This window comes from Rattus norvegicus, chromosome 5 (assembly GCF_021556685.1).
Source record: "Rattus norvegicus strain SHRSP/BbbUtx chromosome 5, alternate assembly SHRSP_T2T, whole genome shotgun sequence".
Classification (NCBI taxonomy): Eukaryota; Metazoa; Chordata; class Mammalia; order Rodentia; family Muridae; genus Rattus; species Rattus norvegicus.
This window is the reverse complement of record NC_141538.1, coordinates 1,935,001-1,951,326: the sequence shown is the minus strand read 5'-3', so window position 1 is coordinate 1,951,326 and position 16,326 is coordinate 1,935,001. Positions and strand designations below refer to the sequence as shown.

Sequence of the window (16,326 nt, the reverse complement as noted above, 5' to 3'; positions counted from 1 at the left end):
TGCCCGGTTTCTTGAAGTGCTCTCTGCAGGACACGATGGCTGAAAAGCACAAGTAGGGGCTTATCAGGGTCTGGAGGACATCTGGTTAAAGTATGACTCTGAGTAAGCTGGGGGGACGTCTTTGGATGGTTTATGGGTCAGTCCTCGATAGCCTGAGCTGGATCCTGCATTCCTTTTTTTTATCTTTATGGCCTGCTATTCCTGGCGGCAGGGCTTAGCCCTGAGTTTGTGGCTTTTGGGGCTAACTCTTTTAATTTTATATTTCTAAACCTAGAATTTGTATAATTTTCTTTTCACTAGCAACCTATCTTTTCCTGCTGAGTTTTCAGTCAGCACCATCTCAAGCTTAGGTCAAGCTGAAGGGGCAACTGAAGGCTCCTGGCCAGAGCTACTCTCTGGAGTTGGCTGAAGGTCCCTCTAGCCCCTGTCTAAATCCTGACAGCCTGCAAAACAGCCTGCAATTGGTTTTGGCAGACTCCCTATCTAACCTGGTAACGCAGCAGACACATAAAGCCACAGGGCACCTAGTTCTTTAATCTGCAGAAAGGCTTAACGTTTTGGACTTCTGTGGAATCCCCCAAAGCTGATAGGCCAAGGGAATGTCCCCATTGGACAAACCATTTCTCCTCTTTTCTGTAACAGACAGTTCACCAACACACACAAAAACACAACATTAAAAAAAATTCCTCAGTTCCTGCACTCGCCCCCCCCCAGCAGTGTTCTTGCAGCTTTCCACAGCCCAACACCCACCCTGTGGCAGTGTGGGGTAAGTGTGCTCAAACTTCTAAGTCTTGTATCACCTTGGGGATGTGCCCTGTGGCTGAGCTGATGCAGAAAACCTCCAAGGCTTCACAGGAGACACTAAAGAGACTGTCTGCTCCTCCCTCTCCCCCCCTGTGCAGGACTCCATTAAAAAAACAAAGGAGCTTCCACCTGCCTCTCCCCTTACTCCACCTCCCCCCATCCAACGAAGGAGATCTCTTCTTAAAGGTAGTTGTTAAAACAGCCAACCAGATAAAGACCACATTAGGACAGAAGATATCACCTATAAAGACAATGGAATACCCAAGGAGACCCAGAACCCCCCCTCCCAATCACTGCCAATTCTAAGGGCCACTGTTGACAGCACACCTAAAAGCTCTAGAACAAAAAGAAATAAATAAACCCAAGAGGAGTAGAAGGCAGGAAATAATCATAATCATAGCTGAAATCAACCAAGTACAAACAAAAATGAGTATACAAAGAATCAGCAAAACCAGGAGCTGGTTCTTTGAGAAAATCAACATGATAGCTAAACCCTTAGACTAACCAGAGGTCACAGACAGTGTATCCAAATTAACAAAATCAGAAATGAATAGGGAGGCATAACAGCAGCATCTGAAGAAATTAAAAAAAAAATTACATCCTACTACAAAAGCTTATATTCAACAAAACTGGAAAATCTGGAGGAAATGGACAGTTTTCTAGACGGATACCAGGTACCAAAGCTAAATCAGGAACAAATAAACCATCTAAACACCCCCATAACTCCTAAAGAAATAGAAGCACTTATTGTTATTAAGAGTCTCCCAACCAAAAAGAGCCCAGGTCCAGATGGATTCAGGTCTGAATTCTACCAGAGCTTCACAGAAGACCTCATACTAATACTGTTCAAACTATTCTACAGAATTGAAACAGATGGAACACAACTAAATTCCTTCTATGAATTAATAATTGTATAATAAGATTATACAATTAATCTTATACTGAAACCACACAAAGACCCAACCGAGAAAAAGAAGTTCAGACCAATTTCCCTTATGATTATTGATGCAAAAATACTCATAAATATCTTACAAACGGAATCCAGGAACACATCGAAATGATCATCCATCATAATCAAGTAGGCTTCATTCCAGGGATGCAGGGATTGTTTAATATACGAAAATCCATCAATGTAATCCACTATATCAACTAACCCAATGATAAGAATGACATGGTCATTTGATTAGATGCTGAAAAAGCGTTTGACAAAGTTAAACACCCCTTCATGATAAAAGTTCTGGAAAAATCAGAATTTCAAGGCCCATATCTGTACATAGTAAAAGCAAACCAGTAGCTAAGATCAAACTAAATGGAGAGAAAATTGAAGCAACCCAACTAAAATCAGGAACTAAACAAGATTGCCCACTCTCTCCCTACTTATTCAATCTAATAGTCGAAGTCATAGCCAGAGCAATCAGACAGTGAAAAGAGGTCAAAGGGATACAAATTTGAAAGGAAGAAATCAAATTATCACTATTTGCAGAGGATATAATAGTATAATTAAGTGACCCCAAAAGTTACACCAGAGAACTACTTAACCTGATAAACAACTTCAGCAAAGTGCTGGGGTTAAATTAACTCAAACAATTCAGTAGCCTTCTTCTACTCAAAGGATAAACAGGCTGAGAAAAAAAATTAAGGAAATGACACCCTTCACAATATTCCCAAGTAATATAAAATATCTTGGTGTGACTTTAACCAATCAAACGAAAGATCTGCATGACAAGAACTTCAAGTCTCTTAAGAAAAAAATTGAGGAAGAACTGAGAAGATGGAAAGGTCTTCCATGCTCATGGATTGGCAGGATTAATATAGTAAAGATGGCCATTTTGTCAAAAGCAATCTATAGATTCAATACAATCTCCATCAATATCCCTACTCAATTTTTATAGAGATTAAAAGAGCAATTTGCAAAACCCAGGATAGCGAAAACTATACTCAACATTAAAAGAACTTCTCTGAGAATCACCATTCCTGACTTCGAGCAGTATTACCAAGGAATCGTCATAAAAACTGTATGGGATTGGTACAGAGACAGACAGATAGATCAGTGGAATAGAATTGAAGACCCAGAAATAAACCCACACACCTATAGTCACTTGATCTTTGACAAAGGAGCTAAAACCAACCAATGGCAGAAAGATAACATTTTCAACAAATGGTGCTGGTACAATTGGAGGTCAGCATATAGAAGAATGCAAATTGATCCATTCTTATTACCATGTAGAAAGCTTAAGTCCAAGTGGATCAAGGCCCTCCACATCAAACCAGATAGACCCACACTAAGAGAAGAAAAAATGAGGAAGTGTCTCGAACTCATGGGCACTGGGCAAAATTTCCTGAACAAAACGCCAATGGCTCATGCTCTAATTTCAAGAATCGACAAATGGGTCCTCATAAAGCTGCAAAGCTTTTGTAAAGGAAAAGACACTGTCAATAGGATGAAATGGCAACCAACAGATTGGGAAAAGACCTTTACCAATCCTACATCAGATACAGGCAAAACATACAAAGAACTCAAGAAGTTAGAATCCAAAGAGTGAAATACCCTATTAAAAATGGGGTACAGAGCTAAACAAATCATTCTGAGCTGAGGATTATCGAATGACCAAAAAACAGCTAAAGAAATGTTCAACATCCTTAGTCATCAGGGAAATGCAAATCAAAACGACCCTGAAATTTTACCTCATCATTCAGAAAACCTTAAATATAAAACTCAGTTGACAGTGAAAGACCCACCCCATGAGTCTTAACTCAAAGCTGCAACAGGCTTGAACGAGCCCAGGCACGCTCAGATACCTAGGCCCTAGTCACCGTTAAAACTAACAGACCATAAAAGGAAAGGAATACAGAACAGACTAGGATTATGGGATCTGACTCACAGGCCACCTGGCAGGAAGGGATAAGCCCCTAGCCCCCGACATTCAGGTCGTCCCAGCCCGCATGTACTCTCTTACCCTGTTACAACCTCATTCGAATATGATTCAAACCTGCCAATGTGTGTAGCTATACCTTATTACCTCATCATGTGAAATAACCAATCATATGTGAACATGTCTATATGCCTCGTTTAAATCCACCAATCCCCGTAACTATGCATCTGCTTCTGTATGCCCGCTTCTGCTTCCCCAAACCCTATAAAAGCCCCGTGCTGGAGCTGCTGGGCACACAAGTCCTCCAAAGAGACTGTGTGCCCGCAGGTACCTGTGTTTTCCAATAAACCCTCTTGCTGATGGCATCCGAGTGGCCTCGGCTCGGTTTTTGGGCGCTTGGGGTCTCTCCTGAGGGAATGGTCCTCTCCGGAGGTCTTTTAACAGCAGATGCTGGGGAGGATGTAGAGAAAGAGGAACACTCTTCCATTGTTGGTGGGATTGCAAACTGGTACAACCACTTTGTAAATTAGTCTGCAGTTTCCTCAGAAAATTGGAGATTGCACTACCTGAGAACCCAGCTATACCTCTCTTAGGCATATACCCAAAAGATGCTCCAACATACAACAAAGACACATGCTCCACTATGTTCATATCAGCCTTATTTATAATAGCCAGAAGCTGGAATGAACCCATATGCCCTTCAAAAGAGGAATGGATTAAGAAAAGTGGTACATCTACACAGTGGAGTACTACTCAGCTATCAAAAACAATGACTTCATGAAATTCATAGGCAAATGGAATGAACTAGAAAATATCATCCTGAGTGAGGTTACTCAATCACAGGAAAACACACTTGGTATGCACTCATTGATAAGTGGACATTATCCAAAAAGCTTGAATTACCCAAGAGGCAATCCACAGACCACAGGAAGCTCAAGAAGAAGGATGACCAAAAATCAGATGTTCCCACTCCTTCTTAAAAGGGGATATATCTATATCTATATCTATATCTATCTATCTATCTATCTATATATATGTATATATATCTATATATCTATATCTATATATATGTGTGTGTGTTTGTATGTGTGTGTATGTATATATGTGTATATATGAGTATATATATGTATATGTATGTGTATATATATATGTATACTTGATAAGATTGATGAAGTTATAAAATGCATCTTGAAAGGAGCCGGATATAGATCTCTCCTGAGAGACACATCCAGAGGATGTCCAATACAGAGGTCAATGCTAGCAGCAAACCACTGATCTGAGAACAAGACCCTTGGAGGGAATTAGACGAAATATTGAAACAGTTGAAGGAGCATGCAACCCCATCAAAACAACAATGCCAACCAAATAGAGCTTCCAGGGCCTAAACCAGTACCGAAAGACTATACATGGAATAATCCAGGGCTCCAACGGCATATATAGCAGAGAATAGACTTGTTGGGGCACCAGGGGAAGGGGAAGCCCCTGGTCTTGCCAAGGTTGGACTACCAGTGCAGGGGAATATGGGGGGGGGGGGTGATAAAGTGGATGTATAGGGGGAATACCTGTGTGGGGGAGGGGGAGGGGAGAGAATGGGGGCTTATATACAGGAAATTGGGAAGGGGAATAATGTTTGAAATGGAAGTAAAGAAATACATCTAATAAAAATTTTTAAAAAATTAAAATTTAGGAACCAAGAAGATGCCAAAGCCAGTTCTAGCTATAATGTTTAGGTCCTGAGATGGAGAAGGGGAGTTAACAAAAGTGAAGACACTGACCACCTTTTGATTTTCAGGCAAGTGGCCACAAATAACTTGAGCCTTCTATATTTATACAATGACAATTGAGCTTACCCAAGCAGTGATATCATTGCTTAAATTATTAAAAGAAATCATAATATCCACATTTCAAAAGCTCTATCTTTACACAAATCCCCCAATAGTTCCCCTTCCTCCTTCTCCCATTCCTTGGATCCGTCACCACCTAAACTTATTTTGCATTAAAAAGCACAAATTCAGCAAGACAAAAGAGATGACTGGGCAGGCTTGTCCTATAAACAGGAAGACATACTGGTCTGGTAGCAAACATGGTTACATAGTTATGCATGGTGAGAGGCCGAATTAAACATTTGTTGGTAAACTATACCTAGTTATTATCTCCTATAATAATTCCCTTTTAATTGCAGACAGACAAGTTCATTTTACAAAGCAGATCTTCTAGACATCTTTCTAATATATAGATCTTTGTAAGATGTAATCATTCTAAGAGCCACTTTCAAGTCTCTATCAATCCAACATAATCTCTGCATTTTCCATGTCTCCACTGATCAGATATAGCTTCTTAAAAACAGTTATGTAAGCAGGACCTCTCTCCACAACTGACACAGACTTGCTCAGTGTGACTGGGTACTTCTCTAAAGATATGATTATAAGTCTCAAATTCCCAGGATTTATAGTAACATCTGGAGGATTGATAGATACAAAAAAGGTGAAGAACATTTTATCCCTTGAAAGAGTTTTGAGAAAAATGTAGAATCATCCACAGTGACTTAGTCTGTGTGACTCCAGATGGCCTTGTCCATGACTGATGAAGTGCTACAGTTTTGATAATGACTATATGCAGTACAATGAAGGAATGGAGAGCTTGTAGGGCATGCAAACTTGGTACTAAATATAAAGGCCACCAAATTTACCTTGTCAACTGAGAAGTGGTTTCCATGGAATTGCCACAGTAGAATCCTGTCACTGAAGCACTCATATGCTATTCCTTGCAGCAGCTACATGGCCACTGCCAGAAAGAGGTAGCAACTCTGCTAAATTATTTCTGATACATGCATGAGGATCTGAGTGCAGTCTCCAGAGAACATGTAAAAAGTCATGGGACTGTGTTCCAAGCTAATCATCCTGGTGCCTGTGAAATGGAGAAGAAAGAAACCCTGTGGCTTGACAGAGCCCCAGTCTAGCTAATTTGGTAATTCCATGGTCAGCTTGAGACCATGTCACAAAATCAATACAGTAGAGAGTGACTGAGAATGATACCCAGTATTGACCTTTGACCTCCTTATTCACACCTGTGGACATGCAACTGCATGCACATGTGCCCCCACACAAACATGTACACACAAAGTACTGTGACCTTATAAGCAGACTCAAGCCTCTTTAGAAAGTTTCATGTCATTTTTTACCCTGCAACATCTCTCATACAGCACACTGTTCCTTATTGTTTGCACTTTATCTTTTTTTAGTTTTAGATATATTATGCCCATTGTCTATCATAATGAATTTCATCTTTAAAAATAACCTCAGAATCATTATATTCATTCAGCCTCCTTGTCTTTAGGCAACAGAAATAATTTTTTTAACTTATTTTTACAGGAGACTGGAGAGATGACGGAGAAATTAAGAACATGTACTACTTTTGAAGAAGACCCATGTTAGATTCAAAGAACAAGATGACTCATAATCACGGGTAATTTCAGTTTCAGGGACCCAATACCCTTCCTTTTCTAGCCTCCACAGGCAACCCTATACATGCAAATACTCACACATAATTTAACAAAGACACACCCCGCCACATACACACGTTTACAATTTAAATTATTTTCTGGCCTTATTATTCTTTTTACTAGGACAAAGAGGGTAAAATTATTCAATCTACTTCAAATTTCTGAAGGGGAACATTTTGCCTTCTCGATAGGAGACAAACCGCACCAGATTTAGAGGCATGTAAATCCAAGTTGACAAAAGTGTCCATCATATACATTAATGTGCCTTTTGAATTGTCTTTTACTTTTCCATAATGGGTATTGCTTACAATTGTGTTGCTGCAGATATGGTTTTACCACAGGGTTCTTTGATGCTCTGAGCTGCTTTGATTTTAATTTCTGCTCCTCTCTCAATTACCTTCTCGCCCTACATTGTTATTCTATCTTATCATTCATTTTATAACATCCATGCTCCATAAATTTGAAGAAGATAACAATGGCTGCTTAAAGTATACTTCTTTTACTTATAGTCACTCTATTGAAAAACATAGACTTTTGCCTTTAATTGTTGTTTTGTTTCTTTGACAAGAAACAAAACAAGCTTTTTACACAAAAAGCTTTACACAAGCTTTTTCCTTGAGTATAATAATATCGTTTTACTCTTTTAAATTTATCCTTTCCAAGGAAGACAGTAGAAAACTTGTGGGTGTGCTTTGTAAATGAATATGAGGATGATCCCCCTTGTCTATATTTTGATGTCTTCTACATTTGAAAAATGAGTGCTGATTCAGCAACTAAATCCTACACAGGCAACCACTGTGGAGAGTCCAGTGGAAGTATTCCATGACTCCTGATGGATGTCAGATCCCCTTGGACTCATACACTTGAGATTTTTTTTTTTTTTTTTTTTTTTTATTGCTTAACTATAAAATCTTTTTTTTTTTTTACTTTTTTTTTTTTTTATTAACTTGAGTATTTCTTATATACATTTCGAGTGTTATTCCCTTTCCCGGTTTCCGGGCAAACATCCCCCTCCCCCCTCCCCTTCCTTATGGGTGTTCCCCTCCCAACCCTCCCCCCATTGCCGCCCTCCCCCCATAGACTAGTTCACTGGGGGTTCAGTCTTAGCAGGACCCAGGGCTTCCCCTTCCACTGGTGCTCTTACTAGGATATTCATTGCTACCTATGGGGTCAGAGTCCAGGGTCAGTCCATGTATAGTCTTTAGGTAGTGGCTTAGTCCCTGGAAGCTCTGGTTGCTTGGCATTGTTGTACTTTTGGGGTCTCGAGCCCCTTCAAGCTCTTCCAGTTCTTTCTCTGATTCCTTCAATAGGGGACCTATTCTCAGTTCAGTGGTTTGCTGCTGGCATTCGCCTCTATATTTGCTGTATTCTGGCTGTGTCTCTCAGGAGCGATCTACATCCGGCTCCTGTCGGTCTGCACTTCTTTGCTTCATCCATCTTGTCTAATTGGGTGGCTGTATATGTATGGGCCACATGTGGGGCAGGCTCTGAATGGGTGTTCCTTCAGTCTCTGTTTTAATCTTTGCCTCTCCCTTCCCTGCCAAGAGTATTCTTTTTCCTCATTTAAAGAAGGAGTGAAGCATTCACATTTTGATCATCCGTCTTGAGTTTCGTTTGTTCTAGGGATCTAGGGTAATTCAAGCATTTGGGCTAATAGCCACTTATCAATGAGTGCATACCATGTATGTCTTTCTGTGATTGGGTTAGCTCACTCAGGATGATATTTTCCAGTTCCAACCATTTGCCTACGAATTTCATAAACTCGTTGTTTTTGATAGCTGAGTAATATTCCATTGTGTAGATGTACCACATTTTCTGTATCCATTCCTCTGTTGAAGGGCATCTGGGTTCTTTCCAGTTTCTGGCTATTATAAATAAGGCTGCGATGAACATAGTGGAGCAACACTTGAGATTTCTAACTAATATATTACCCTAAACCCAGGTTGTTGGGGTATTTTATTTGATCCTCTTCCTCATATCTCAGAAAGAATGAAGAATATCATATTGGAACAAGGTCACCTGATTCTATTTCACGATGTGACTAAGAAACCTGGAATCTCCTATTAGTATTCCTGATTTGGTTATAAAGGAGAACATTTTGTTTTATTTCTCTAGTTACATATAGTACATTTCAGTGTAGATACCTATTCCTCCACCATGCAAGGAAAGGTCCCTATAAATCTAAGTGATACAAATACAAGTTCTGTTGTCTGGTCACCCTGGTCCCACAGTTCCACTGTGGAAAAGTCTCTGGAATCTACATGCCCCATATTTAAGTTTTTTGATTCATCAATCTGAGTAATACATGTTCATGAGTCTGAACTTATAGTATCCAGGAATTGTTTAGCTTATCTCTGCAAGACCAAGTTGCCTTCATATGATATATGTGTTCTTCTTTTAATTCTCAATATTATGTTCTGTTGCTCTGTAATACTAGGCAGAAATTCCATGTATGTAATTTTTTTCTTGCGTCTGAAATGGGTGAAACAGAACACACATAGGGATACTTTCTTTAAGTCTGGGTATGTATCAGCTTTACAGAATTCTTACCATATCTCATGTCAACCTATTTCCTTACTTTAATTTATGCATATATTTTAAGTCCTATATTTATAGAATTCTAATTTCCTGATTCTTTTAGTTGAGTATTTGCTTGTTTCTGCATGTGATTGCACACATGTGGATGACGAAGTACAATTTATGGCATTCATTTCCTCCCTCCATTGTGTATGTCCCAAGGACCAAACCAAGGTTAACTGCCTTGGCAACAAATATCTTTACCTACTGAGCTATTTCACTCTTCCTAGTATATTTCATAATTTATTGTTGCAAGTCCAATTGCTACCCCATGCCAAAAAGTGAATGTTTTCTTGCTGGTGTGTGCTACAATCTAAAGCATTTCTTTAGATTAAGACATTGTCCTTTTTAATACCCTATTATGATACATATAATACCTGTGGGCATGCAGAAACACATATACCCACATAATTTCACTGACATACAATGTCGGTGCCCAATGCCCGCACCGACACGGTACCAAGTATTGGGTGAAAGCCTGCGGGATTAAAGAAACACACACACACACACACACACACACACACACACACACACACACACGTTATTATTAGCCATTCTTTTGTAAAAATTTTAATGATATCACTTCAAACATAAGTTTAGAGATATACACCGACAAACTCTCACCTACAAACTATATAAGAAGGTTTTTTTCAATGTGATATAAAACTAGAGATAACTTGGAAGAAGAAATCTTAACTGAGAAAAAACTCTTCATAAGATTGTCCAATGAAAAAGCCTGTGGGCACTTTCTTGATCGATAATTTTGTTGGAGGGCCCAGCTCCCTTTAGGTTGTCCCACTCCTGGGTTTATTGTTCTAGCTTTTATGAAAACACAGGCTGAGCAAGCCATAAATATAGACCAATAAACACTCTTCTTCCCATGTCTCTCTAACATTTCCTGCCTGCTTAATTACTGGGATATCTTCCCATCCTACCTGATGCAACTAGGATTTATTTTAGTGATTTTGTGTTTTGGACTGATGGCTGCTAATGGGATCATAAAATAAGACTAAAGTTGAATCTTTCAACCTTCTAGAAAATGCATAGAATAATTTTATTCTAATACTCTCATCTTTGAGACACAGGACATCATATATGAAAGGTCAGAAATATTCTGCCTTAAATATAGGCATCCTGAAAGGTTAATTCTTTACAACCAATAGGTCTAGGTAAGAACTAGGTAGATAAATATTAGCAAAATGATTGTACATTGTAAGGTTAGTTTATATAAGGAAGTAGCCATGTTTGAAAGTGTCATATAATTGAGTTCCCGATAAAGTAGTAATTCAAAGAAAAAAGTGACAGAATGTATCATAGATAAAATATGCCCAATTCACATGAGAACAGCTTAGGAATCAGAGAATACAGGAGAGTAGATAAAGAGAGTCAAAAATAGATAAAAGAAAGACAGAGAGAAGTAGAGCAAGAAAGAGAAGTTGTTGTGTGTGGCATGTGTTTACGGAAGTTTTCTGGACATGATTTTACAGATTCAGGTTCTGAGAGAACAAACTATTCACTGGGGAAAACAGAAAAAGCTGGAGAATTAGAAGGATCCAGAAGATTGTAACACATTGTCCAAGTTAATGTGAGTCCAAGTAGAGCAACTCATGAAGATGCCAAGAGAAACCATATTGAATCAGTCAGCTTGGAAGGTTGGATTACATGGAGGCTGGAAGCTCCTAGTATTAGGTCTATAAATAGTAGAACAGAGGGATAAAAATACTCTGGCTTCAGCCTAAAGGACATATTTGCATAGCTTGGGTAAGACTCTTATCTCATCACTTTATCTAAGAAAAGAAAAGTGACATTCACTTAGAAAGACATACAGACAGACACACAGACAGACACACACACACATACACAGAGACACACAAACACACAAACATACAAACATAGAGTGGTGTGGGGAGGGAGGGAAGAAGAGAGGGAGGGGAGAAGGGAGAGAAGAAGGGAGAGAGAATGCTTGCAGTCAACCATTGAGCTAAGAACAAGGTTCGAAAAAGAGGAGTTACAGAAAGAACTGAAGTAGTTGAAGGGGTTTGCCACCCCATAAGAAGAACAATATCAACCAACCAAACCCCTGTCCTCGATCTTCCATGGACTAAACAACCATCCAAAGAATACACAAGGATGAGCCTATGGTTCCATCTGCATATGAAGCAGAGGATATCCTTTTCAGGCACCAATGGGAGCAAATGCCCTTGGTCCTGTCAAGGCTTGATGCCCCAGTGTAGGGAACTGTCAGAATTGGCAGGTTGGAAGGAGTGAGTGGGTGAGTGAGGAACTGCCTTCATAGAACAGGAGGCATGAGGGGAAATAATAGCCAGTTTCTAGAGGGCAAATCAGGAAATGGGATAATATTTAAAATGTGAATTAAAAAAATCCCCTCCCCCAATGAAAGAAAAAGAAAGAGAAATGGTATGTGATCTCTTCCCGGGCGGTGGTCGGGACGCGCTCGCTCTCCTCTGGGCACCTGCTGCCCCTTCGCCACAGCTCTCCAGCTTTGCTGGTGCCTGGGTGGGTCTGTCGAGTGCGGGGGTGCCTGTGCCGCTGATGGTTTTCGAGCACCCCACCCCGCCTTCTGGGCCTCGCGTGTCCGCCCCGATCCTGTCCGGGTACTTAGCAGTCGTGTTCCAGTGCGGAGGTTTAAAGAACCCGGGGGGGGGGGGGGGTCGCCCTACCGCCCGTCGGTCATCCGCAGGAGGGCTTCCCGTTTCCTCCCTCCACCTGTTGCTCCCTGAAACTCAGCGGGCCCCCTCCGGCCGCCGGCGCTTCCAGAGGAGGCGGTCAGGGGCCATGTTGCGGGCCCCCTCTGGGCGCCCGTGGGGTCCCGGCCCGAGCGCCCGACTTGCCCGCCCATTGGCTGGCCGCCGCCGGGTGCTGGGTGCGCGGCGTCCCTTGTACCGTGTGTTCCGCCTTTCCGTTCCCGACCCTGTCTTTTTTTTTCTTTTCACATGTATCCTTTAGTTTCCCTCTGGCCGGCCTGAGGTGGCGCAGCCTTGCCATTGGCCCCTCTCTTCCGGTTCAGCAGGGGCCGGCGGGGGAGCTGGTGCTGTTGTTAGTACCCATAGGAGTTCGCTCACACCCCAGATACCGATACAACTCTTAGCGGTGGATCATTTGGCTCGTGCGTCGATGAAGAACGCAGCTAGCTGCGAGAATTAATGTGAATTGCAGGACACATTGATCATGGACACTATGAACGCACTTGAGGCCCTGGGTTCCTCCCGGGGCTACACCTGTCTGAGAGAAGCTTGATGATCAATCGCTGCACCCCCCCTGCGGTTTCGTCGCGGGGGGGGGGGGAGGCGTCCTGCAGCTGGGACTCTGCTCGCAGGGCCTCTCCCCTCGGCCCTCTGTCTCCCGACGTTCAGACTTGGGAGGCGTCCGTTTGTCGTCCATGCCCGGTGGGTCTGCGTGGGCGTCGATCTCGCCATCCGATGGTGCCGGGGGCCGGCAACCCTTCCCGTGGCTCATTCCTGCTCGCTCCACCACTCCAGCTGCTGTCCTCGCCCGCTCTCCCCACCATGGGGACGCATCGGCGTGGGCCGGTCGGGTGCCTGGGCGCGTGAGGGGCCGAGACGGGCCAGTCATCGCGCTCCGGTCTGGTGGGAGGTGGGCCCCGCCCACTGGGTCGGTGCGTCCGCCGCCGCCACGCACCTGCAAGTGCGCTCAGAGAGCGACCTGCGAGGGTTGGACGGGGGAGTCATACCGCACCCTCGGGAGCCGGTCTCAGGTACCTCTCCTCCCACCCTCCCTCTGCAGGGTGCCGACCGCTCAGGGACCAGCCCTTTGCTGACTCGACTTGCTCCTGGGGTGTGGGAGCTGGCCGGGGTAGAGAGGTCGCAATCCCCAGCCTGGGACCCTGGCGCCCACTTGCTCTCCTCTCCCTCTGTCCATTCGTGGCCGGCGCGCCCTCCTTTCCTCCTTTCCCTCTTGACCACAACCTCAGTTCAGACTTGGCGACCCGCTGAATTTAAGCATATTAGTCAGTGGAGGAGAAGAAACTAACCAGGATTCCCTCAGTAAAGGCCAGTGAACAGGGAAGAGCCCAGCGCCGAATCCCCGCCACGTGCTGTGGCGCGGGAAATGTGGTACGGAAGACCCACTCCCCGGCGCCGCTCGTGGGGGGCACAAGTCCTTCTGATCGAGGCCCAGCCCTTGGACGGTGTGAGGCCGGTAGCGGGCCCAGTGCCGCCAGGCCTGGATCTTCCTGGAGTCGGGTTGCTTGGGAATGCAGCCCAAAGCGGATGGTAAACTCCATTTAAGGCTAAATACCGGCACGAGACCGATAGCCAACAAGTACAGTAAGGAAAAGTTGAAAAGAAATTTGAAGAGAGTTCAAGAGGGCGTGAAACCGTTAAGAGGTAAACGAGTGTGGTCAGCACAGTCGGCCCAGAGGATTCAACCCAGAGGCGCGCGTTCCGCTGTGCGGGTGATCCCGGTGGATCTTTCCCACTCCCCATTCCTCCCGACACCTCAACCCACGCATTTTTCTACCCCTCCAAGTGTACCGCCATCGCTGTCCCGTTCCTCCCAGCAGGGGGGTCGGCGGGCGCTCAGGCGGCGGGTGCGGGTGAGCAGGTGCGGCCAGGGGTGGGGTTGGTGGGTGACCACCCCTCCCCCCCTGTTCAGCGACTGGCCACAGCCAGGCGCCCTTCCACCTTGGCGGTGCGCCAAAACCAGCTACGGGACCGCTGGGAAGGCCCTACGGGGAAGGTGACTGGGGAGGGCAGTGCGGCGCGGCATCACCTGTGGGCCCCAGACCACCTCATCCCGAGTTTTACAGCACATCCTCTCCGTACAGAATACACTGACAGGCAGACAGACAGACACACAGACAGACAGACACACACACACACACGCGTGCGTGCACACACACAGACACACACACCCAAATACATATTTAAGTATTTAAAATGATGTTTAAAAAAACAGTCTTCCTGTTTAACAGACGTTTAAAGGGAAGTTGGCTGACAGACGTTTTTGTGTTTTTTTTATCCTCTTTTTTACCAAATAGGAGGTAGATCTGTTGCCCCTTTTATTAAAAGCCAAAGTATTAACTGGCGAGCCAATGTTTCAACTTTTCCCATTATGTTCCTTTCATGAAACCAGGGAGTGTTGTTTCTTTGGCTTTTCCTTTTTGAACCAAAATGAAAGGAGCTCTACCAGTTGGCCTAGTTTCCCTGTTCCTTTTCCCTCTGCCACGGTATGCTCGATGAAATAAAGTAAATAAATGAAGTTTCTAGTTATTTATTTGTTTGGAAGACCCGAACCCTCTCTCAAGAGACACTTCCATCTCCCCCCTCCACACACACAAGGCCTCTTCCCTGTATGTGGGGGAAGGGGGAGGGGTGGACAGGAGCTAGCTGAGAGGGGGTGGGGTGGGGTGGGGCTGGAGAATGTGCATGTCCCTGAAGGACTGTCCAGGAAATACTGCTGCTGCCCTAGCATGCTTTGCTTCAGCGCTGAGCCAGGTGTGCCTGTTTTTTTTGGGGGGGTGGGGGCAAGTTTTCTGCCTGAAATCAGTGAGTGATGATTTCAGTGTGAAGGTCTGATCCCTTGCTGTCCTTTCAGTGCTCTGGCTAATGGCAAATGACTGAAGAAAACCTTAGTTAGACTCACACCCAGCTGTTTGGAAATGGTAATGGAATTGATAGCACACCCTCAGGGAAAGAGGAAGACTCCCTTTGCTCACTCCCATCCTCACCCTGCCAGCTCTGGATTTCTAAGTAAGGCTGAATCTGGACCATATTTGCAAGATTTGGCATTTCTGATTCATGTTTAATGTTTTGTTAAATAAAGTTTGTGAAGGGCTGGAGAGATGGCTCGGAGGTTAAGATCACTCACTGCTCTGCTCTTCCAGAGGTCCTGAGTTTCATTCCACAGAAACCATATAGTGGCTCACAACCCTCTGCAAAGGGATATTCCATGTACTCTACTGTCGTGTGTATATGAAAAGGGCTTTAGTATACTCATATAAATGAAAATAAATAAATAAACCTTTAAAAGAATGAAACAAAATGAAGCTTGCAAAGAAATTGGGCATCTTAAAATGCCAGGCACGTCTATCCACTCCTATTATTTTATTTCGTGTGTGTAAAACATAACCACAGAGGTGGTTCCCCTTTTATTAACCTCGATAGAACAACTGGGACAGAAGTGCAAACTATCATCTACCTATCTGGGAGTGGAGTGGTTGGGTACAGGGAGATGGAACATTTGCAGATAGTAAAGTTCTGCTGTCGGTTTTTTTTTTCCTTTCCTTTTTGGATAGATATCGGGAGCTTTTTTTTTTTTTTTTTTTTAAAGTACAAATTTTGTTTTCTGTGCAACATTCTGATCATAGTTTCCCATCGCAAAGCTCTTTCCAGATCCTTCCTCCCCATCCACCACCCCGTTTACCCCAGGCCTGTCCTTATATGTGGTTGATGCATACCCAGGTGAATCTCCATTGGAGAAAGCACGATATTCCCATCTCCTATGACTGTCAATAGCAGATGACTTAAACGCCAGTGACTTCGGACTTGACTCCATTTTTCCCTTGGAGAATTGGGTTTGGATCTGTTG

The 16,326-nt window shown here is 43.5% G+C and overlaps 1 non-coding gene and 1 pseudogene across 1 annotated transcript; one reads left to right on the top strand and one right to left on the bottom strand.

Moving 5' to 3' along the window:
• LOC148005534 (polyubiquitin-C-like) overlaps positions 1 to 16,326 on the bottom strand; it is a 1,830,776-nt pseudogene that overhangs the window by 26,764 nt on the left and 1,787,686 nt on the right.
• LOC148005554 (5.8S ribosomal RNA) lies at positions 12,857 to 13,009 on the top strand. The gene has a single exon (XR_015621497.1). It is a non-coding gene; the product is annotated as a 5.8S ribosomal RNA (ribosomal RNA).